Here is a 23,670-nt window from a genome sequence, read left to right as displayed (position 1 = left end):
GTACGCGCAGGGTGCCCGTCACGCACCGTGCGCGCGCTGTGGGCGCACGGTGCGCCCACGTTATGCATTTCGCGGAATTTTTCCGTTTCTACCGTACACGCACACTAAGCGTACTCCGCGATTTTTCGCAAAAAAATTAAAGGAAATTTTGGCCCTTGGGGGTCCTTCTGGGACCCCCTGACAAAGGCTAGGGGGTCAGGAACTGTCCAACTTGCCCCCTTTTCACGTTCTCCACCTTTGTTTTTCACCCCCTCAGACTGCGAGAGACAAAATGGCGGCCGACACTTCCTGGTTTCGACCGATTCGAATGTTTACTAAGATCTAACAACCAATCAGAATCGCGCTCGCGCACAGCAGCGTGCGCGTACAGTAAGTTTTACCGTACACGCACGGTGCGCGCTTATAGATATATATATGCTTTTAAATGCTATTTTCTCAGGAAATACTGAACAGATTTACACCAGACCTGCAAAAGGCACATCCCTGACCTGAGGACTACCTCTCTGCCAAGTTTCAAGTAATTCTGTTCAGCCGTTCGGGCTGTAGCTTGGACTAAAGGTCCTATGGAAAAATGCATGGGGAAAACGCGTTTTGGGACCCCCCCTTGTTCTCAGCCCCCGCTTGACGAATCCCCCCGAGACTTTCAGGGAAGGAGCGGAGCGGAGCGGAGCGCCCCACCTATTTTGAAAATTTCGCGATGATTCGTCAATCGGCGCCAAAGTTATTCCAAATAGAATGTTGCAGATTTCCTATGGAAACACGATCCTAACTATAACTAAATCTCCAAATGGTGGGAGGCCACCTCATTACAAGATTATATGGATAAAATATGATACCCAGAGGACTCAGGATTTATATCACGCCATCTTATTACTCTCCAGATCCCCAGATGTTGGAGGAATGGTCACAAAATTCGGCAAACAGCTCAAAAATTATGTCACAAATCTTAGTAAAATATGCCTGGTCAGACAGGGTCAACATCAAAAAGGAGATCGAGGTTCTGGCAGAAGAATTAAACATTCATCCTGATCAAGATACCATCAGTAAATTCATCGAGAAAATGAAGAAAAAACTTAAGTTGATGGAAGATGACATAAAGAAAAGAAAACAATACAACCTCCACAGAGACTGTGGAGATTATTAATCAGGCAGAATTTTAACTCATAGTAGGAAATATGATCATCTGTATGATTCGACACAAGCTGAAGGCACAAGTGATAACCTAACCCGCAGACAACACGGAGAAAAAGTCGCAAGTACAAGTGACACAAATATGGATAATTCAGATATAATAAGAACATCAGAAAGTTCCAATTCAGATGAAGAAGGCATCCCACATCGCAGAACTTTTTTAGACAAATATCGGCTCATGAAACAGATCCGACAAGTCACAAGATCCTCACCCAGACTGAAAGAAAAGAAGGATTCAGTAGTACCAAGCGGAAGAGGAAGTCAGGGGTATCAGAACAAGATGCGGAAGAAGCCGAAACAGAGGAGACAAAAAAGAGAATGGAAAAGAGCACATGGGAACCAAACAGGCTCGATTCAGGAAGAACTAACTATGGATGACAAACAGGTAAACCAGACTATTGTAAATTTGTCCACAAGAGAAATAAATAATAAGGACAAGAGGACTCTTTGTTTAGGACTGTCTTTTTGCCCCAATGTGCCCATGAATTATGTGGATGACAGAATTGACATTTTCAAATTCTGTAGAAAGCTGAAACTAAAAAAATTGTATAAAATGAAACCTGCCAGAAGTAGGGATGTACAATATGGGGAACCCTCAACATCTCGTGATGAATTAGCAATTGGTGATATTGACACCATGATGGTACTTGACAAATTAGAAAATGATCAAGAGGGCTCAAATCTGAGCTCTGATGCACTCCGTATTTTAGATGAGATGGAGATCAGATATGACAAAGCTGCCTGTACAAACTTTAAACCCAAATCAACCTTTCTCCCAAAAATGAATCATGATAATATCGACACATTTCAGGACCAAGTAGGAAAGGACCTTCTAGAGCTCAGATCCAACAACTGGCCTAAAAAAATTAAGCATTTCAAATATAATTTTAACTTTGACTCAGAAAAAAGCTATGTGCGAATTAGCAGCAGACACCAGTATTGTGGTGAGACCCGCAGACAAAGGCGGCAACATTGTTATTTTACCAAGAGACATGTACATCAAGGAAGCTGACCGCCAATTAAGTGACAACAATACATACAGGAAATCTAATCGCACGGAGTACAACATGGGCCCGATTCACAGAACAAACTTAAGACTAAATCCTAAATTTACTACCATTCTGGTATTCACAGAATGCACCTACTACTTCTGGTATTCACAGGATGAACTTACTACTTTTGCTATTCACAGAATGAACTCAGAACTTTTGCTATTCACAGAATGCATTTACGACCACTAAACTTACGTCCGCACTCGGGCCGGAATTTCCGCCGCCGGAGCGGAATGTCCGCACCCGGAGGGGAAAGTCCGCTTTCGGGCCGGAAAGTCCGCTTACGGGCCGGAAAGTCTGCTTACGGGCCGGAAAGTCCGCATGCGGGCTGGAAAGTCCGCGTACGGGCCGGAAAGTCCGCATATAGGCCGGAAATTCCGCTCTCGGACCGGAACTTCCGATTTGGGCAAGACTACATTAACTGTGGCCATTGATCATTTGAGCCAAGGGTAAACACCTGTCCAAGTCCCTACCATCCCCCATCGTGCATCAGCTGACATACTCCAGCCAATCCTAGGTCGGCAGCACGTATAACTGCAGAGCAGACACACACACAAACCCTTACAACATGTCACTGAATGTGTTTGTTGCACTGCCCCTTGCCATGCGGCAAAACCACTTGAGGAGGAGAGCAGAGAGGATCTTCAGGCAGAGGATCAACCTATTTGGAATTTCCAGCCAAGATGTAAGGGCCAGGTACCGTTTCCCTCCAGAAGTCATCTTGGATATGGTATGTGAGTGGGAGCAGGAACTTGACTCTGTGACCTGCTGCTCTCATGCAATCCCAGCATATCTCAAGATCCTCTCTGCGCTCCATTTCTTTGCCACTGGCTCTTTCCAAAGGGTCTGCAGTGACCATGTGGGCATATCCCAGGCGAGCCAGTCGCGGTGCCTGCATCAGGCACTGAGATGCATCACTGCAAGATCCCACAACCACATACAAATGCCACGTACACTGGCCCTGAGACAAAGGGCAGCACGAGATTTCTATCTCATTGCACAATTCCCACGTGTGCTGGGTGCAATTGATTGTACCCATGTGGCCCTTCAGCCACCCCGCCACATTGCACACATCTTCTGCAACAGACACCGATGGCATTCCATCAACGTGCAAGATGTCTGTGATGCCAGGGGGAGGTTCATTAATGTGCATGCGGTGTTCCCAGGCAGTACCCATGACAGCTTCATATTCCGCATGTCACCTCTTGCCCGGCGGATGGCTGCGGGAGAATTTGACAACATGTGGCTACTGGGTAAGTACCAAGCGTTAGAAATGAGGGAAATGTGTTTTGCAAATGTATGAATGCCCCCCAACATTAACCATTGTACAATAAGAATCATAAAGCTACATACATGGCCCAACAGATACTGCATGTAATACAGTACAGATCATGTCCTGTGCAAGTCAAAGAGGGAAATGTAACCAACTGCCCTTTCCCCTCTCCTCAGGTGACGCTGGGTATGCACTCACCCCACATCTCCTCACCCCTTACAGGCGTGCAAACACTGTACCACAGCGTAGGTACAATCGGGCACACATACGGACTCGAGCCATCATAGAGCGCACTTTTGGTCTGTTGAAGTCACGATTCAGATGTCTCGACCGTACAGGGGGGGTGCTGCAGTACTCCCCAGAAGTCGTGTGCAAGATCATATTAGCCTGTTGTATCTTGCACAACATTGCCTTAACGCATGGCTTACACATACCGCTGGAACCTCTGCTAGCTCTGAATCTGGGAAACCGGGCCATGGCACATAACTGAGGTCAGGGCATGCAAGTCCGTGAGCAGCTCGTTGCCACATTTTTCACATGAGCAACCTGTAGTGGAATGGACTAAATGTGGATTGCTGTCTGTTGCCAATGATGAAACTTGGATATACACGACTGTGTAAATAAATTCCTTCCTGAGACAACTTTGCAAGCCACACTAACTGCATGTTCATCACAGCTGGTGACAGTAGTCAAAAGGTTGAGCATGCTGCAGCTCATGTGCCCATGTCAGCCATCAGTGTAGTGGATGTCCCGAAAGAATCTATTGACGCTGATGGAAAATGATACATGTACTGAGAGACACAGCCGGACCTCATGAGGATGCGTCACTGAATCAGAAAAGGCCATAACCATAGCATTGGCGGGCCTGTGCCATCAACAGATGTGACTCACCCACAAAAGATGCGCCTACAACGTGAGTGATGTCATGGGTGAATCAGACACCATGGGGCAGATGAATACGCCCCGTGCACCACTTTTGCGCCCCCTTTGCGGCGGCGCCGACCCAGCGCCATGCTGTGTGCTATTTACAACGTGACGCATCTAGGGAGATACGTCACGTTGTCAAGCTTGCGCCACATGTGGGCATACCTGCACAGGGGGGGGGGCCTTCTGGCACAGGAATGCCTCCGAAAAGTGGCTGATTGAAATCCACAAGATTTCACTCAGACACTTTTCAGGCCATGCTGCGTCAAAGCCCTGTGCCTGCTTGAAGCAGGCTTAAGGATTGACGCAGCATGTCAGGGATAGGGGCACCCCGAGCCGTGCTGGAGCTGTGCGGCGGTTGTGACGCAACTCCAGCAATGCGCCAACCTTACGCCGGCCAGATGCGTCACGCATCTGCTTGTCCTTGCGCCACGATGCACGGCATTGTGAATGCGGCGCTTCTGCGGTGGTGCAAGGGCAAACTTGCGTGACGCATCTCCCATGGCGCATCCCTGCTGATCTGCAGGGATGTACCAGGAAACATAAATCTGCCCCCATGTGTCTGTGATATATCCACACTTCTCCACCCCAATGTTACGTAACACATCACACAACTCTGCTCCTGAGCACCCAATATGGACTACATGTACCATGATGCAAAGCATGAGAAAGTGAAACAGGGGTTTCATGTTGTGTCAGCCCCCCGCCCATTAGTGCAGAAATGTCTTTAAATGTTCTCTTCCCCCTCTTGTTACATTTTAATAAGTCACACATGCACTGTCTTTTCTTTTTTATCCACAACAGAACAGCAGGATGGCAGTAGATTACATTCATGATTGTGGATGGATCTGGATGAATACAAAATGGCTGCCAACTATTTCCTGTGATGTATTTCCTGCCTCCCACTCCCTGTCAAACATATCCTGTATAAAAAAATCTGTTCCGGGTCATTTTTGGAGTTTACGGCACAAAGGCGGAAGTCCCGTTTACGGAGCGTACGGCGCGTGTGCGGACCCTCCGCTCCGGAACCGGAAACTGCGCTCGCGGGCTGTAAATTCCGAAAATGACCCGGAACACATTATTTCATTCAGGAAATGTTTTACAGGAAGTTGGAGGCAGGAAATACATCACAGGAAATAGTTGGCAGCCATTTTGTGTTCATTCTGAGTCATCCTCACTCACAGATCAGATCCTCTGACAGCCTGCTGCTCTCATCATACTTATTATCCCCATAATGGCTGAGGGTTATGAAGAGAAGGCACCCCCTTTCACTGAAAGTGAGTTAGACATCTTGGCTGAGGGGGTGCTGGGCAAATATCCTCAGCTATATGGGGACCCTGAACACCAGCTGAGCAATGCAGCCCGGGCCAGGCTGTGGGCCAACATCGGGGAGCGCTGCAGTGCAGTGGGAGCCCACACCAGGAGTGCGAGGGCATGCCGCAAACGCTGGGAGGACCTGAAACGGTGGTACCGGCACAAGGCTGAGGAGATGGTGGGCCAGTCCTCCCAGCACCATGTTCATCGTCCTCGCCTATCCCCACTGTACAGGAGGGTCCTGCGAGCAGCTTGGCCGACCCTCCATGCTCAGCTGGAGGAGCATGAGCAGCAGGGACATGGTAAGTGCATCATATGCTAAATGTGTCTGGGAGTATGATGTGAGTGAAACAGTGCTGTACCATTGTGTGTCCGATGCTTCCATTCACTGATTCTGTGTCCATGCAGCAGTCACCAAGCATAAAAAGGCACACTGTGGCATATGGACTGTACAGGGCAGAGTGCATTTTGGGAGTTGTAGTTTCGTCATGACAACTGGCTAAATGAATCTGATAGCTAAGGGTATACCCAACTATTACACCATCCATTACCTGTGTAAAGTGAACACAATATATGAAGAAACGTGGTATGGAGGAAAAGATATAACTATATTTGTGAACAAGGACACATTTCATGATCCTTTCACATGTGATTAAATTCACTTCTCATTTTCTTTGTATTTGTGCTGAGCATATACAAAAACATATATTTACAAAACATAACCTCTGCACATATAACACAAGCACACGCCACTGTCCTAAACATTAATTTTCAATTGTGGGTCCCCCCTTCAATAGTGTGGGCAACCCCAGAGGGCATATACATTGCATGAGAAGTATCAATGTCCCCATAAATTCTAAGGCAATGCAATGCTAAGGCTACGCGAGTTTGTTCAGGAGAGCACTATCTGCAGCATACGCTGCAGATAGTGCTCTCCTGAACAAACTCGCGTTGCGAGAGTTAGCACCAATAGATGCGGAAGAGCTATCAAGGAGAGGCTAGAGAAGCAAGCGTGTAATCACGACGGAAGAAATCTTGACTTTAGAACACGAACAGGGGGCCCAGCTGACTTTTAAAATAAAGAGATGGAATAGGGCGTGGATCCCCTGCGTCCCACTCCTGGCTATTGTACATTACTTACGCTTGGTATGCTGAGTAGAGGGACCAGCCTAAGATTGCTGCGGTTTTCCTTGTCCTGAAGAGGCCAAAAGGAATTGATTGGCTGAAACGCGACCGCGTCGACATTTTGGTTTTACAGAGGGACCCAAAAGAATTTAATTGTGTTGGGATTCAACAACCTTGCATTGCCTTAGAATTTATGGGGACATTGATACTTCTCATGCAATGTATATGCCCTCTGGGGTTGTCCAAACTATTAAAGGGTGGACCCACAATTGAAAATTAATGTTTAGGACAGTAGCGTAGTTTTGTTATATGTACAGAGGTTTGGTTTTGTAAATATATGTTTTTGTATATGCTCAGCACAAATACAAAGAAAATGAGAAGTGAATTTAATCACATGTGAATGGATAATTAAAAGTGTCCTTGTTCGAATATATTTGTATATCCTTTCCTCCATACCACGTATCTTTATAAACTGGCAAAATGAGCCATAATAGTACATTAATACTGAAATCTGCTCCTCACGCACCACTACAATTGGCACTAGGAAATCATGTGTGCATTGGATGAGCAATGGTACAGACACTGTCCAGTGTGAGCATGGCAGGCCAAAGGGCATTGGATGCTATGACTTGCATTGCATTTGTAGAGTTTGGGTTCCAATTGTGACAAATCATCATGTGCCATGGAGTCAAGACAGACTTTGACATCCTTGCATCACTCCTAAGCGCTTCTAAATTTGCAAGGGTTGTCCACTGACAGACGTCTCACCCTCAGTGGGCTGTTTGACATTTCACATGTACAGGTAGCTGTCACAACAATCCTCCACTGTTCAGCGGTGTACTGCATTACCATATCAGTCACCAAAGTCAATATGTGCCACTGGATAGTCAGATCATGTGTGGGGACAGCCCAAGGCTAGACTCACAATGTAGCTACACAAATAGCCCAGAGCCTCAGTGGATGTGTGACCCCCATTCGCCACTTGTCTTGTCCCATACAATGACACAAAGCAGATGACACTTGTCCAGACCTTAAATAGCTGTGACTCCCTATAAATGGCCAAAATCCGAGAAATCAGGACTCTTCATGTTCTCCATTGGTGGACTGCTTTTGGAACCTGCACATGTAGCAGTGGCAGGACACACAGATCACCAGAATGCCAGGTTGAGGGTTGGCCAATGCAGTTGTGTAAGCCACAAACATCCACGTGAGATGGCCATGTCAGACTAAATCCAGTAAATGACAGTGAACATACACGTAATGTCAGCTCATAGACGCTGACAACTATAGAGTGTGATCAGAGGAAAATAAGTCTGAGCTTGGCTCCTCTATGTATGTGTCTCGTCCTGCATGACACAACCATAACATTAGGATTTTGCTTACATTTCTGCAGGCACAGCTGGCGAAACGGAAGGGCAGCAGGACCAGGTCCGGAGCATGAGGCCACCAGTGCAGCAGCGGCTACACCCTCTTTCCACCAGCGAGGAAGAGGAGGATGAGGAGGGACCCTCAACATCAAGAGGCAAGGGGATTGCGCCCACCCGGACTGACAAGGGACACCCTGATGCTAGTGCTACATCCCGGGTGGAGGCTGAAGACATTGAAGGGGGGGGGGGGGGGTGAACACGACACCTCGGACCATGATGTGTTGCAGAGCTACTCTCCCTATGACTCTTCACCTGTGGGCCCTGAAGAGGTGTCCTCGGGGCAGGCCAACACACAACCTGGGCCTGCCATCAGCCCCTCCCTACCTCTAGAGTCCCCCATGCCATCGGGGGCTCCAGCTGAATCCCCTGCTACAAGTCCCCCTCATCGTCGCCGCCAGCCCCACAACATCATTGGCTCCGGACCTCAGGCACCACATCCCTCCTGTCCCCCCCAGGCCCCTCCCGGTGTTGTTCCTCCTGTGGCTGTGCCAGTGGACTTGATGTGGATGTGTGAGGGTCAGTCAGACATGTCCGCTCGCATCATGCTACAAGTGTGTATGGAGGTACGCATGATGCGAGAGGACATGCTCCGATCTATGGCCACCCTCGCCACCAGCATCAATTCACTAACCACAGCCATGTCGTCTGTTGTCTCCCCAATCCCTTCCCATACCACTGTCAATGTCTCCCCCTGTCCGTTGCCCCACACTGTTTCCCCCCGTACTCCTCGTGTGTCACGAACACATGTGGTGCCTGTTACTGCACCTGCTAGACGTGTGCATGCATCGGACTCAGAAGATCTGGACATTGTGGTCCTAGAGGATGACCAGAAGGACACTTGACTTTTGACGGAGACATTGACGTGAACAAATATATCAGTTTCCCCTTGTAAATAGACTGTTTTCCCTGACGCTCCCTGACGTGTTATATTTTTGTTGCCCCACCCCAATCCAGGTTCCCTTCTCCCTCTGCATCAAGACCATCATTTGTTTTCCTTCCTTCCTTCCAAACGGACGGTTGTTCTGTTCATACCTAAATATATTTGAGGAATTCTAATTACTTCTACTTGTTTGACTTCATTTAGAATGTCGGGTTCTGAATCAGGACACATATTTGGTGAGTCATCTGCTATGCACATAATGGCTTGTTGCAATGAAGGGTTACACTTGTAACTGTGTCACACACACACATACCTTCTCACATCTCGAGGCCACCTACATCGTTACACAGGACATGAGACACAACAGAGTTCTTTTTTTTGAGGTCTTTATTTGGTGAACACACAATCACGTGGTTACATTGTCCTGGGTTCCTGTCACCGGGGATCGAGCTTGCGACGTCGCAATTTGGGGGGGGAGGACCGCTCAGAGTGCTCAGCTCTGGCTCGCCGCCTACGTGGAGGTGGGTACTGTCCAAGGGACTGTCCAGGGTCATCTACATGTGCTGGTGCAGATGGTGTGTGCACACTTGATGGTTGTGCCTGGACAAGGGCCGGTTGTGCAAGTGGTGGGAGTGCCTGTACAGGGGGTGGTGGTGGTTGTGCAGGTGGTGGGAGTGCCTGTACAGGGGGTGGTGGTGGTTGTGCAGGTAGTGGGAGTGCCTGTACAGGGGTTGTTGGTGGTTGTGCAGGTGGGGGCAGTGCCTGTACAGGGGTTGGTGGTGGTTGTGCAGGTGGCGGGAGTGCCTGTACAGGGGTTGGTGGTGGTTGTGCAGGTGGCGGGAGTGCCTGTACAGGGGTTGGTGTTGGGAGTGCCAGTTCAGGCCGCTGGTGTGGATGTCTCCCTTTGCTCTGTTGCTGTGCAGTTGGTACAGGTGTGGGGATGTGCTGTCCTGTGGGCAGATATGATGGCTCCCCTCCCTGCGTTCACTGTGAAGGGAAAGTTTGGCTCACTTTCAATATGCCTTTCATCATCTTCATGGCCAAGGCATGGTGTCTTGCACCCTCTTCCCTTTGGATGGATAGCATGTCTCGCATATTTCTGGACATGTCCTGCCAAGTCCTATCCATCCTATCCAACACTTGGCTCAGCCTCTCCACCACCTGAGGGAAGTGGACCATGTCCTGCAGGGAGTCCGACATGTCGGACAGGGTAGCCCCTATGGCACTAATGTCCTGCCTCACATCGCTCTGCTGTTGGTAGAAGTCCTGCTCCCACTGGCCATCACAGCCAGGTGCAGGCCCTCTCTGCAGCTGTCTGCCATGGACGGGACGAGCAGGTCCTACAGCAGGGGGGGTGGTGGCAGGTGGGAGCCTGTGGGCAGGTGAATGGTGCCCAGGGGATTCCGGCAGCACAATAGGGCTGGTACTACCCCCAGATGGTGGAGAGGATGGCAGGGATACACTGTCTAGGGAAGAGTGGGTAGGTAGGGGAACCACCATGTTGGTCCTGGACGTGAGGACTGTGAGGGAGTGATGTCTTGGGAGGAGGCTGACGAACATTGCTTGGCAGAGGATGTGATGCCCTGACCGATTTAGCCAATCTGGCACGATAGCGCGCATCGGCATCTTCATCGTCATCAGACATGTAGTCCTCATCATCCACCAAGTAGACGTCCTCAGGAAATTCATCCTCCTCCTCTTGAGCAGTGCTTGCAGCCGACATCACAGCTTGGAGGATCAGAGGATTCTCCCCTCTGATTCCCCGTCGGCCCGCACTGGTCATAGGCCTGTCATCCTCGTCCTCAGCATCCCCTGGAACAGAGGTTGCAACCGTATTAAGGATTGACCTGGTATAACATGTGGTGCAACACAAGGGTTTGTATTAACTGTACTTTGCATCAACAGATGAGGATCATGTGACCTGTGTAGGGTACCACCACAAATGACAGCTCACACCATAGCACTGAGGTGTTACACAGATACAGGCAAACTCACCAGCTCCAGCCACAACTCTCTGTCCCTTGGTGTTCCCCCCTAGTGTCACCTGCTGGACCTGTCTCCTCACGGCTTTTGTAGGCCTAGCTGTCCCTGAACCAGCAGCTGTAGAGGGAAGTGACAACATTCTCAATTATCTGCATCACCAATTGTCAGACAGGCACATGACACTCCTGATTTGTATTTCACTTTGTACACAACAACTGCTGATTACATGCAGAGGGGAATCAGGATGTCTGTCATGGCTTTGGAGTCGAAGCCAGTGACACACCTCATGCCAGAATTACCTGAAGGACAGGTGCGCGATGGTTTCAACGCTGCAGCCAGGCTGTCATGCGGTCCCCGGGATGGTGCACGCTGCTGTGGTCTCATCCTGTCAGCAGCTGTGATAAGACATACAGGTCTATATTTTTCAACCACAGATGGTAGCTCTGAGCCAACATGTCATTCTCAATGACCATTTGTGGGTAATCCAGAACAATGTGCAGCATGTTTAGCTCCTGAACTTTACATTTGGGCACCTGCTCACATGCAGCAGTTGCCAGCCGTTTCCTCCACACAGCAGTGACATCAATAAGATGACACATCAACAGACACACCTCATGCTAGAATTACCTGAAGGACGGGTGCGCGAGGGTTGAACTGCTGCAGCCAGGATGTCATGCAGTCCCCGGGACGGTGTCCGCTGCTGTGGTGTCATCCTGTCAGCAGCTGTGATGAGACATACAGGTCTATATTTTGCAACCACAGATGGTAGCTCTGAGCCAACATGTCATTCTCAATGACCATTTGTGGGTAATCCAGAACAATGTGCAGCATGTTTAGCTCCTGAACTTTACATTTGGGCACCTGCTCACATGCAGCATTTGCCAGCCGTTTCCTCCACACAGCAGTGACATCAATAAGATGACACATCAACAGACACACCTCATGCTAGAATTACCTGAAGGACGGGTGCACGAGGGTTGAACTGCTGCAGCCAGGATGTCATGCAGTCCCCGGGACGGTGTCCACTGCTGTGGTGTCATCCTGTCAGCAGCTGTGATGAGACATACAGGTCTATATTTTGCAACCACAGATGGTAGCTCTGAGCCAACATGTCATTCTCAATGACCATTTGTGGGTAATCCAGAACAATGTGCAGCATGTTTAGCTCCTGAACGTTACATTTGGCACCTGCTGACATGCAGCATTTGCCAGCCGTTTCCTCCACACAGCACTGACATCAATAAGATGACACATCAACAGACACACATGTATGAGAAGATTACTGATAGGAAGGGATAAATGACCCAGAATCCTCCCCATTACACTGCTTTCACCTTTGCCATTCAGACTTACATATTTCCAGAGTCTCATGTTGTTTGTTGTCAAGTCAGAAAGGGTTTCATGTGTGAGATTTGCAATAGTCAGGAACATGATGTTGCTCATTTGTGCTTCCCCACGCATGAAGTCACACATATTCGTATGAGAGAACACAGATGTCTTATGTCCATCCTTTGAGTGTCCTCTCTTTGCGTACTCTATTTCCCAGATCATGGTACTACTTAGCTGACGACAATTGGTGTCTTGTACAGCAGACATCCAAACCTCATATGTCAAACACTCACCTATACATGTGAATACAGTAGGAGAGGAGGCAAGCAGAATGTAACATTTGGTTTATACTCACACATTGCGGATAGGCTGAGAGGCTTTGATGCCTTCTGCCTGCACTGGATTAGCGTGTTGCTCTTCAGCCTAGTCATTTAGCAGGTGTAACTGCATGAAGATTCACCTTAGCAGCCCCTACATTCATCTCAAAGGTACACTCCTGGCATCAGTGTTGGCCTCAGCCATGCTATTTTCATCATGGTGTTTCCTATCATTGAATTGCAAGCCGGTTGTGTTTTGGTCACTTCATATGACTCATGGTACTATTGAATGTCCATTCTGCACTCACTTGGCATACATTTTGTGTCATCCTTTTATTAGCCACCAGGGTCTGATCTTGCATGGGTTCAAATGCCATATGTGAGCATATTGTGATGCAGGACAACAGTGTTGTAATACACATACAACATACGGCGGACGTGAAAGGCACATTTCATGAGCAGTCAGCCTGATATATTCTTGGGTTCCCCTCCCTTGGCCCAGCACCGGAACAGTGTGTGGGCCCTGAACAGATGTCACAACCCACCTTGTAGCAGAAGTCAGTGTGTGTCTTTGATTCTGGGAGGACCTCGTTGTACCTACAATGATAAGTGTGTTTTGCTACTTTACATTCCTGCAGCCACATGTGATGCACTAGATTTCTGGCACAAAGGATGAGCACAAGCAGTTGTGGGCACCAGCGTTGCTGAAGTGTGTTATACGTAATATCATGATTGCTCCCACATAACTTCGAATGGGCCCACTACCTGGATGCAACCAATATCACAATGACATGTCTACGGATCCTGATGTGAGGTTCACTATCGTGTTTTGTTGATGGGCAACACAAAAGCCAGACAATGTAAGTGGTACATGACCAGCTGTGTGGACTGGGAATTTGATCTATATTGGAAACATTCAAAGTTGGACAGTGTATGCATTGTCAATACTAATGACCCTGGGATCTCACTTGTTCATCATTGCCATATTTCTGTCAATTAGATTGATTGATTACGTCTACAGACACCATTACAACATAGTGGGGACACCCTTTTGAGTAGTTGTGGCACTCGATAACAGGATTGGATTGCCAGGTCTGGGGCTGTTGCTGAAAAACATGTCATGTTCCGCAATTACGAAGGTTTGATGAGCCAAGACATGTAATATATTGTCTTCAGCTGTTCACAATTATAATTAGCTAAAGGGTGGATGTCCATTGACAACTCCAATAGTAATGCAGCTATTTGTTCATCTCTGGTTGACTTTCATATGTGGGCACTATATGTCCCTCGGTCACTCCTGACAATTTATGCATTTTGACCATCTCCTGGCCACTTTGACTTACCAGTCGGTGAGGGTGGTATGCCTATCACTGTACGGTGGCGATTCCTCCCAGTCGATGCAGGGACCTCTGCTGCAGCAGTTGTCTGTGCTCTGGCTGAATGTGTCAATGGGTGAGAAGAGAGAAAACTAAACATATGGAATATGTGCTTGTGGAACATTTCTGTGATTTCCCCATTTCTTCTGCATGCTAACAGTGTTATGCAGTACTGCCGCAGACTGGGCATGGAGGAGCAGTGGTGCATTGGGGACGTAATGGCGTGGCAGGGTGGGAAATGTACAACAGAATAGGTGTATGACTTTTTAGATCTGATGAATCTCTCACCTTCTGCTTTGTGCTTTAAGCTTGCACGGGGTGATTTACTTCTTTGATATTTTGTGGCATGTTTACACGCCCCTTGTAATACATTTACACCGCAGTTGCGTCACTTCTGTGACACAGCGGTGGGGTAATACAGGTGACACATTTAGACTTATTCACAATGTTATGCATCTATGGGGATGCCTCACGTTGTGCGGTCCTGCGCAACATTAAACATGCATCAGCTGTGATGTAGGCAGGGTGTGTGTTTATTTGGTTATGCCTCGTACAAGTGATGCATTGTAATCGACGGCATTTCACGTAGTCACTTTTCATAGGGTGGTGCCATGCAAACTTACACCAGCTTGAGGCACATGTAATGAGTGGCCCAGAACGTTAGTTGTAGGCGCTCCATGGACATTGTTGGAGTTGCGTCACACTTGCGACACTACTCCAGCAGAGCACCCCCCTAAGGCCATCATTTGCGACACCCATCTGTCTATCACAGTGCACCGCATTGTAAATGTGACGCATCCGCGGTTGCACAAGAGTTGGATTGCGTGTGGCATTGTTACTGGCGCATCTCTGCTGATATTTGACAATTGCTACTTAGCGGGCTGGTGTATTACTGCAACTGGACAGTGCCCATGTTTTCTGAAGTGGGGGAGGGATTTGCCATTTCCATCGCTAAGGATTGTGGGACTTGTAGTGCTACATACAGAGGGTGACACAGGAGTCTCTGACTGACGGATTTTTTTATACACTTTGGACTACTTCACACTGACAGTGCAACACAGACATTCTTTTCATGCACTTTTTCTTTTCATCCCACTTACCTGGTACCACGTAGCGGACGTCACTGACAGGCAGCCCATGGACCAAGTGGGGGTGTATCGTTGTCAGGATATCCTCCTCCAGTGGGGTGAGGTGGATGTGTGGTCCAGAGTATGCGGCTGGGAGGATCCGTTGTAATTCAATCCGGGAGTATTTCTCCTTTACCCTCAGCCGCTCATCCTGCCATTTTTTTTTGAGGTCCTGGACTGTGCGCCTCTCCTCCCCCAATGCTGTGACAGCAGTGGATAATTGCTGCCACAGGGCTGCCTTCTGTGTCCCACTGGTGCAGTAGGGTGGGAGTCCATAGCGGCGTTTGTGGTGCCTGACAATGAACTCCACAAGCATGGTGGTCTCCTCTGCTGTGAAATTCCTCTTTCTTTTCAGGAGGTCCATTTTTCTCAGCCGGTGTCAGCTTGCAAAGACAAACTCTGTGTGGCCAAACCTGTTCCTTCACTGTGTGCTGCTTTCAAATGTTTTTTGCTGCTGGTCAATCAGTGTTAATTGGCTTCAGCTGGATCATGGTGGGGGATGGTAGGCACTAGCAACATGATGGCTAACTGGAGCTGTTGGCTGGGATTGGCTGGAGTGCGTCAGCTGATGCATGGTGGGGGATGGTAGGGACTTGGACAGGTGTTTACCCTTGGCTCAAATGAGCAATGGCCACAGTTAATGTAGTCTGGTCCCAAATCTGACTTTCTGGCCCGAGAGCGGAATTTCTGGCCCGAGAGCGGAGTTTCCGGCCCGAAAGCGGAGTTTCCGGCCCGTATGCGGACTTTCCGGCCCGTAGGTGGACTATCCGGCCCGCGAGCGGACTTTCCGCTCCGGGGGCGGAATTTCCGCTCCGGGGGCGGAAATTCCGGCCCGAGTGCGGACATAAGTTTAGTGGTCGTAAATGGATTCTGTGAATAGCAAAAGTTCTAAGTTCATTCTGTGAATAGCAAAAGTAGTAAGTTCACTCTGTGAATACCAGTAGTAGTAAGTGCATTCTGTGAATACCAGAATGGTAGTAAGTTTAGGATTTAGTCTTAAGTTTGTTCTGTGAATAGGGCCCCATGTGCTTAACCTCCATTGGAGAGAAACTTACAGAATGGAAAGACAAGGGATGGATAGAATGGGAAGAATTCTGCTTCTTGAAGAGGGATTACCCCATTCTCCCTATCCTATATCTTCTCCCCAAAATTCAGAACCCGCCTGGGAGACCGATAATTTCGTCCAAGGGTAGCGCTCTAGAAAATGTATTGCGCTATGTGGATCATTTCCTAAGTGAGTATGTGATGTCATTACCCTCCTATGTGAGGGATACGAAGGATTTTTTTAGAAAAGATTGACAAATTGACGTGGGAGAGTGATCTCCTGCTGATAACAATGGACGTAAACTCCCTGTACACTGTGATTGAACATAATCAAGGGACCGAAGCATGTGCCAGATTCCTTAAACAGAGAAATGTGAGATATCTTGGACATACCACCATGATTTTGGACATGATTATGTTTTGTCTTGTAAACAATTTTTCATGTTTAATGATGAGATTTATGTACAAACCCACGTACTGCGATGGGCACATGATTAGCGCCTAGTCTAGCGAATTTGTTCATGGGGGCGTGGGAGGAAGACTTGAAGAACCACATTAACTTTGAAGATGATTTGGCTAAAGTCATTTTATGGCTCAGATATATAGACAACATTTTTGTCGTCTGGCGAGGTGACAAACCACAGGTTCTCGATTTTATCACCAGATTGAATCAAAATCATTCTAATATTACTTTGACCAGTAACATTAGTAGCAACGAGGTGGAATACCTAGACACTAGAGTACAGGTTTGTGACAATACTCTACATACCATCCTCCACCGCAAAAGCACTGCGGGTAATACCCTATTACATGATCTGAGCAGCCACCCAAACAATCTCAAGTGGAGTATTCTGTACGGGGAGCTGCTCAGAGCAAAGAGAAATTGTAGTACTGAGGCAGATTACATAAAAGAAGAAAACATCATAGTACAAAGGTTTCTAGACAGGGGATACCCTAGGTGGGTTGTGAAAAGGGCAGTTGAGAAAGTTAAAGGAGTAGAACACATTACCATACTAAGTAACAACACTGTCACACAGGGTGAAAATCCTGATGGAAACCAAACACGTGTAATATTGTATTACAATGGCAATTCAAATCAAATTCGGAAATGTATTGCCAAAAATTGGAACATACTCAAAGGGGATACCATCATAGGTGCCACATTACTAGTTCGCCCGAGTATAACATACAGGCGAGGTCACAACCTGAAAGACCTATTAGTGCAGAATGATGTAAGCAGTAGGAATATCAACAGAGGGGTAGACCTTCAAGGTCTCTACCCCTGTGGACACTGCAAAGCTTGTAACAATAGCCATATGGTTAAAGAGTATTGGAATTCTAGTACCAATAGCACGAGAAAGATCAAACAGTTCCTCACATGTAATAGCACATTTGTGATATATGTTTTACAATGTCCATGTGATCTAAAGTACTTGGGGGTACTACACAGATGGCGAAAAAGCACATTCTGGAACACCTCAGGGCCATTAGTAAGAACGACAAACAATATCCTATAGCCCGTCATTTTGAATCTCACCATTTCTCAGATCAAACCAAACTCTCCTACTACATCATAGAACAGGTAAATCTCAACCAAAGGGGAGGTATTCGCACCTTAAAACTGAGTCAGAAGGAATCTAGATACATCTTCAGCATGTGTACTCGGTATCCCAATGGGCACAACATGGATGAAGAAATGGCAATTCATTTACAAGAAGAATAGATCCCTCTGGTGGGTGGGCCGCGTTCCCAGGTTTCTTACCCTTGGTATCTCCTTAGTCTCTAGGGTGCAACTGAGATTTTCATTCCTTCTTAACAGTTACATACAGAGGGTATGCCCAACATGTGGGGTGTTTGGTGGGGGGATATGGCCTACAAAAAAGTATCAAAAGGACAATGTCACTATATCATGTCTATTGCATGATGCATGCTGTATAGTGTTAATTCCATGTTTAACTATGATAGAGATCATGTAAACTTTGGTGGATCTCTTCTTGTTTTTAATACTTGCTTTTATTCTCTTTTTTTCTCTCTCTCACAGGAAGAAAGGGAGGGACGCTGTCTCAGGCTTGCGGCACTTGTTCCCTAAACCTTTCTCCGTGACTCTTCCATTGTTCTCTCTTCACCATGATAAGTAATATACAAGGATTTGTATATGTACGGTTTTAGATCCATGCATTATGTTGGTATCAGTGCACATTATCACGTATTCATTTATGAATGTTTTGCACTTCTATTGGGAGAATGGATGTTTCATAAATTGTTCGTCCTGATGACAATTACACAGGACAGGATTGTCATTACAACGTCCCACCTACCACGGTTTTATATGCATAAATATGAAAGTGGCATATTTGACATTACCCACTAACAAGGGTTGTATGTTAAGCATCAGAGGCACCTACAGTGTAGTGTTTCATCCAGTTTTTTCACTACCGATCTTGTCTCGCTAAAAATAGTCAGTAACTGCGTGGTTGGTGTTTGTATACGACTGCACCATCAGAAACACTGCTAAAGACATGTGGAAATAGGACTTCCTTTCCAACTAGGCATTTCGTTTCAACCACACGCACTGGACTTTTAGAGTCCCTGTCTCCGAGTCGTAACGAGGCTCGTTTGACCATGTGACACTATCACAGTATCTGATTGGTTTACATTTTACGAACTTGAGAATCACTGAAATTGCCTCCTCAAGTATTCGTAGTTGTTAAGTCCTGAATTGTATGCCACTTATATACGGAACACACTTATACACAAGTATTACCAAGGTCATGTGCATTATTCAATGTATAATATGATGGTGTTGCCGTAACACAATGTGATTGATGTACTTTATTCCAAGCCAAGATGGCGTTTGAACTAACTCGTATTTTGACATCCAGTCCTCTTTCTATTACTGCTGACTTTATTGAACTGAAAGATATTTAATGGACGAACACTTACAATTTGTTGTGTGAACAAGCCCTCTCTAGGGCGAAACGCATCACGACAGGTTTAGGATGCAAATAAACCTCTTTGTGTTGGCATAAACCCGGACCCTGTTGTTTTCATTTCAGACCCGAGTGCTCGTTGGGAACGCCGTTCTTGCATTCATTGATTACACCAGTTTCTCCGCCGGCAACGAGCCACCCCTCTAAAGGCGAGGGATCTCCGGAAGGAGTCTTGCGCATTGGAATATATGTATATATATATATATAGATATATACACACACACACACATATATATATATATATTCACCTAAAAAACCATAGGTTTCACACATTTTATAGTTAGCTGGACATTTCACTCGTGAAAAACCATTGAAATTACCCAGTTATAGTTAGAGCAGGCAACTATAACTCACGCGACCGCAATCCTCTGCTGATGACGTCAGATATTACATCACTGTATTTAGACACTTATTTACCCATGTCTTCTTCCATTAATTTTTAGCTATACATATATTACAAATATTTTTTTTTCAGAAAGTCACATATGTCATCAGTGATGTAATATCTGACGTCATCAGCAGAGGATTGCGGTCGCGTGAGTTATAGTTGCCTGCACTAACTATAACGGGGGAATTTCAATGGTTTTTCACAAGTGAAATGTCCAGCTAACTATAACATGTGTGAAACCTATGGTTTTTTAAGTGAATTTGCAAGGTTTTTTAAATGCTAATTCCTAACTATAACGTGTGTGAAACCTATGGTTTTTGCAGTGAATTTGTACGTTTTTTTAAATGCTAAGTTATGTATTTTTTTTAAGGTTTTTCACCGTGCGCGTACCGTACGCGCGCGGTGCGCTTCGCGCACCGTGCGCCCACGTTACGCATTTCGCGGAATTTTTCCATTTCTACCGTACGCGCATGCTACGCATACTCCACGATTTTTCGCAAAAAAATTAAAGGAAATTTTGGCCCTTGGGGGTCCTTCTGGGACCCCCTGACAAAGGCTAGGGGGTCAGGAACTGTCCACCCTGCCCCCTTTTCACGTTCTCCACCTTTCGTTTTCACCCCCTCAGACTGCGAGAGACAAAATGGCGGCCGACACTTCCTGGTTTCGACCGATTCGAATGTTTACTAAGATCTAACAACCAATCAGAATCGCGCTCGCGCACGGCAGCGTGAGCGTACGGTAAGTTTTACCGTACGCGCACGGTGCGCGCTTATAGATATATATATGCTTTTAAATGCTATTTTCTCAGGAACTACTGAACAGATTTACACCAGACCTGCAAAAGGCACATCCCTGACCTGAGGACTACCTCTCTGCCAAATTTCAAGTAATTCTGTTCAGCCGTTCGGGCTGTAGCTTGGACTAAAGGTCCTATGGAAAAATGCAGGGGGAAAACGTGTTTTGGGACCCCCCCGTTTTCTCAGCCCCTGCTTGACGAATCCCCCCGAGACTTTCAGGGAAGGAGCGGAGCAGAGCGCCCCACCTATTTTGAAAATTTCGCGAGGATTCGTCAATCGGCGCCAAAGTTATTCCAAATAGAATGTTGCGGATTTCCTATGGAAACACGATCCTAACTATAACTATCTACTGGCGATCGCCAGTAGATAATATATATATTATATGATTTGGCTCATTTTAGACATCATTTTATTAAAATTTGTGCAACTGTGTAACTTTGGGGCTGTTATTTATTGGTTTTACTTAGACCTATATGTTATTACTAGTCAAAAGAGTAATACAAACTTTTTAAGGTCTGGATTTTATTTTAATCCATAAAATTGATTTCCTTGTCTCATCAGATGCTTCTTGTGAGAAAGAATCTTGAAGAAGATGACGTGTATAACTGCATAAACATCATATTCTCAACTAATTGAAACATGGGAGAACTTGTGTAATGTCTATCATAAGCTGCTATGTATTTTATACTCATTGATTTGTGTATATATAAGTTTACGATGAAGATGCACTTTAACATTAGCACTTTATTTGCACTATTTTGCACTTTTCTGAGAGATACCGCAGAACATGATAAATATTTCAATGGACTTGTGTAATCAACAATATTTTATAATTATAACTATGTAACAGCTATTTTGCAAAACTACAATATTTCGATATAGTTGCTCTATGCTGGAATATATGGTCAACGACACTAGATAGGTGGTTTTCTTATTTATGTGATGTCTTGAAGTTGTGAATTTATTAACGACCACTGTGTTCTTAGTTAATATTCTGATTTTCACAACCCAATACGTATAATAATACATGGTATGACAAATGCTTAATGATATGTTCCAAATATGAAAAAAAGCGTATAGGAACACTATGTTCTTATTTTGCATTATTTAGACTTTTTATACCTATCTTTGTGTAATACAATTTTTATTATGAATAGTTTGACAAATGTAAAATTGCCTGTGAGAAACCACGCTTTTATATTTTGTTAAATCCAAGTCCTATGTATATACTTATTTGAAAACTTTATTGACAATTTTGTAAGCGGTTCTCTGATTGGGCACCTTATATATAGCCACTGATTGGTCCTGCGCGTCATGTGATCAAGATTGCCGTGGGGCAGTCGAAACGCGTCAGGCTAAGCACTTGCGAATTATTTTGCACTATGCACTTTAATCTGTGCACCAAATAAAGAAAATTCAACTTCCACGCTGTGGTCCGTACCTGCTTTTTGGGTTCTATCTGGAACCGTTTCAGGATACCTGGTTATCATATATATATATATATATATATATATATATTCACTTAAAAAACCATAGGTTTCACACATGTTATAGTTAGGTGGATATTTCACTCGTAAAAAATCAATGAAATTCCCCCGTTATAGTTACTTCAGATAACTATAACTCGCGCGCCCGCAATCCTCTGCTCATGACGTCACATATTACATCACTCATGACATGGTCAGTGGCATCACTCTTGACATCACTGATGACATCATCCTTGTGATAGAGTGGCGGTCGCGAGAGTTATAGTTATCTGAAGTAAGTATAATGGGGGAATTTCATTGGTTTTTTACGAGTGAAATATCCACCTAACTATAACATGTGTGAAACCTATGGTTTTTTAAGTGAATTTGCAAGGTTTTTTAAATGCAAATTCCTAACTATAATGTGTGTGAAACCTATGGTTTTTTCAGTGAATTTGTATGGTTTTTTAAATGCTAAGTTATGTATGTATTATTATTTTTTTTATATATTTATTTTTCAATAAACTACGTATTAAAATTATTATTTTTTTAATGGTTTTTCACCGTGCGCGCACGGTGCGCGCACCCCCCCGATATTTTTTAAAAAATTTAAATGTTTTTTTCTGCCTTCGGGGTCCTTCAGGGACCCCCTGACAAAGGCTAGGGGGTCAGGAACTCTCTACCCTGCCCCCTTTTCACGTTCGCCACCTTCCTTTTCCACTCTCGCACGGAAAACAAACAAAATGGTGGCGTACACTTCCTGATTTCGACCGATTCGAACGTTGACTAACATGTAACAACCAATCAGAATTACGCTCGTGCACGTTAGGGTGCGCGCACGGTGCGCGCATGGAGCGCGGCTATAGATAGATAAGTATGTGCTTTTTACTGCAATTTTCTCTGGAACTACTGAACAGATTGACTCCATATATGCAAAAGGCACATCCCTGACCTGAGGACTACCTCTCTGCCAAATTTCAAGTAATTCTGTTCAGCCGTTCGGGCTGTACCTTCGACTAAAGGTCCTATGGGAAAATGCATGGGGAAAACGTGTTTTGGGACTCCCCTTTTTTCTCGGCCCCCGCTTGACGAATCCCCCCGAGACTTTCAGGCTAGGAGCTGAGCGGAGCGCCCCATTAGTTTTGAAAATTTCGCGAAGATTCGTCAACCGGCGCCAAAGTTATTCAAAATAGAATTTTGAGATTTCCCACGGTCCTAACTATAACTATCTACTGGCGACCGCCAGTAGATAATATATATACAAGTGCCTATTCCTGGGAGGCCTATTATCTCAGCGCAACGCAGTTTGTGTGAGAACATATCCAAGTATGTTGATTTTTTCTTGCGTGAATTTGTGGAGGAACTGCCATCGTACATAAAGGACACGGGGCATTTTCTCTCTAATGTATTGTCCACCCCTTGGCAAGAAGGATATCTTTTCATTGTCATGGACATCTGTTCTCTCTACACCAGCATAAGACATTGTGATGGTTTACAGGCAGTTACATTTTATCTTGAGAAGAGAAACATCATCTTCCATCAACACAACACCATGTTATTGCGTATGATTGAATTATGTTTATGTAATAACTATTTTTTGTTCAATCAAGAAGTGTTCCAGCAATTGCAGGGCGTGGCTATGGGGGCATGTTTCTCCCCCAGCTACG

The sequence above is a fragment of the Triturus cristatus genome, chromosome 1_2 (genome assembly GCF_964204655.1).
Source record: "Triturus cristatus chromosome 1_2, aTriCri1.1, whole genome shotgun sequence".
Taxonomy (NCBI): domain Eukaryota; kingdom Metazoa; phylum Chordata; class Amphibia; order Caudata; family Salamandridae; genus Triturus; species Triturus cristatus.
This window is presented reverse-complemented; position numbering follows the sequence as displayed.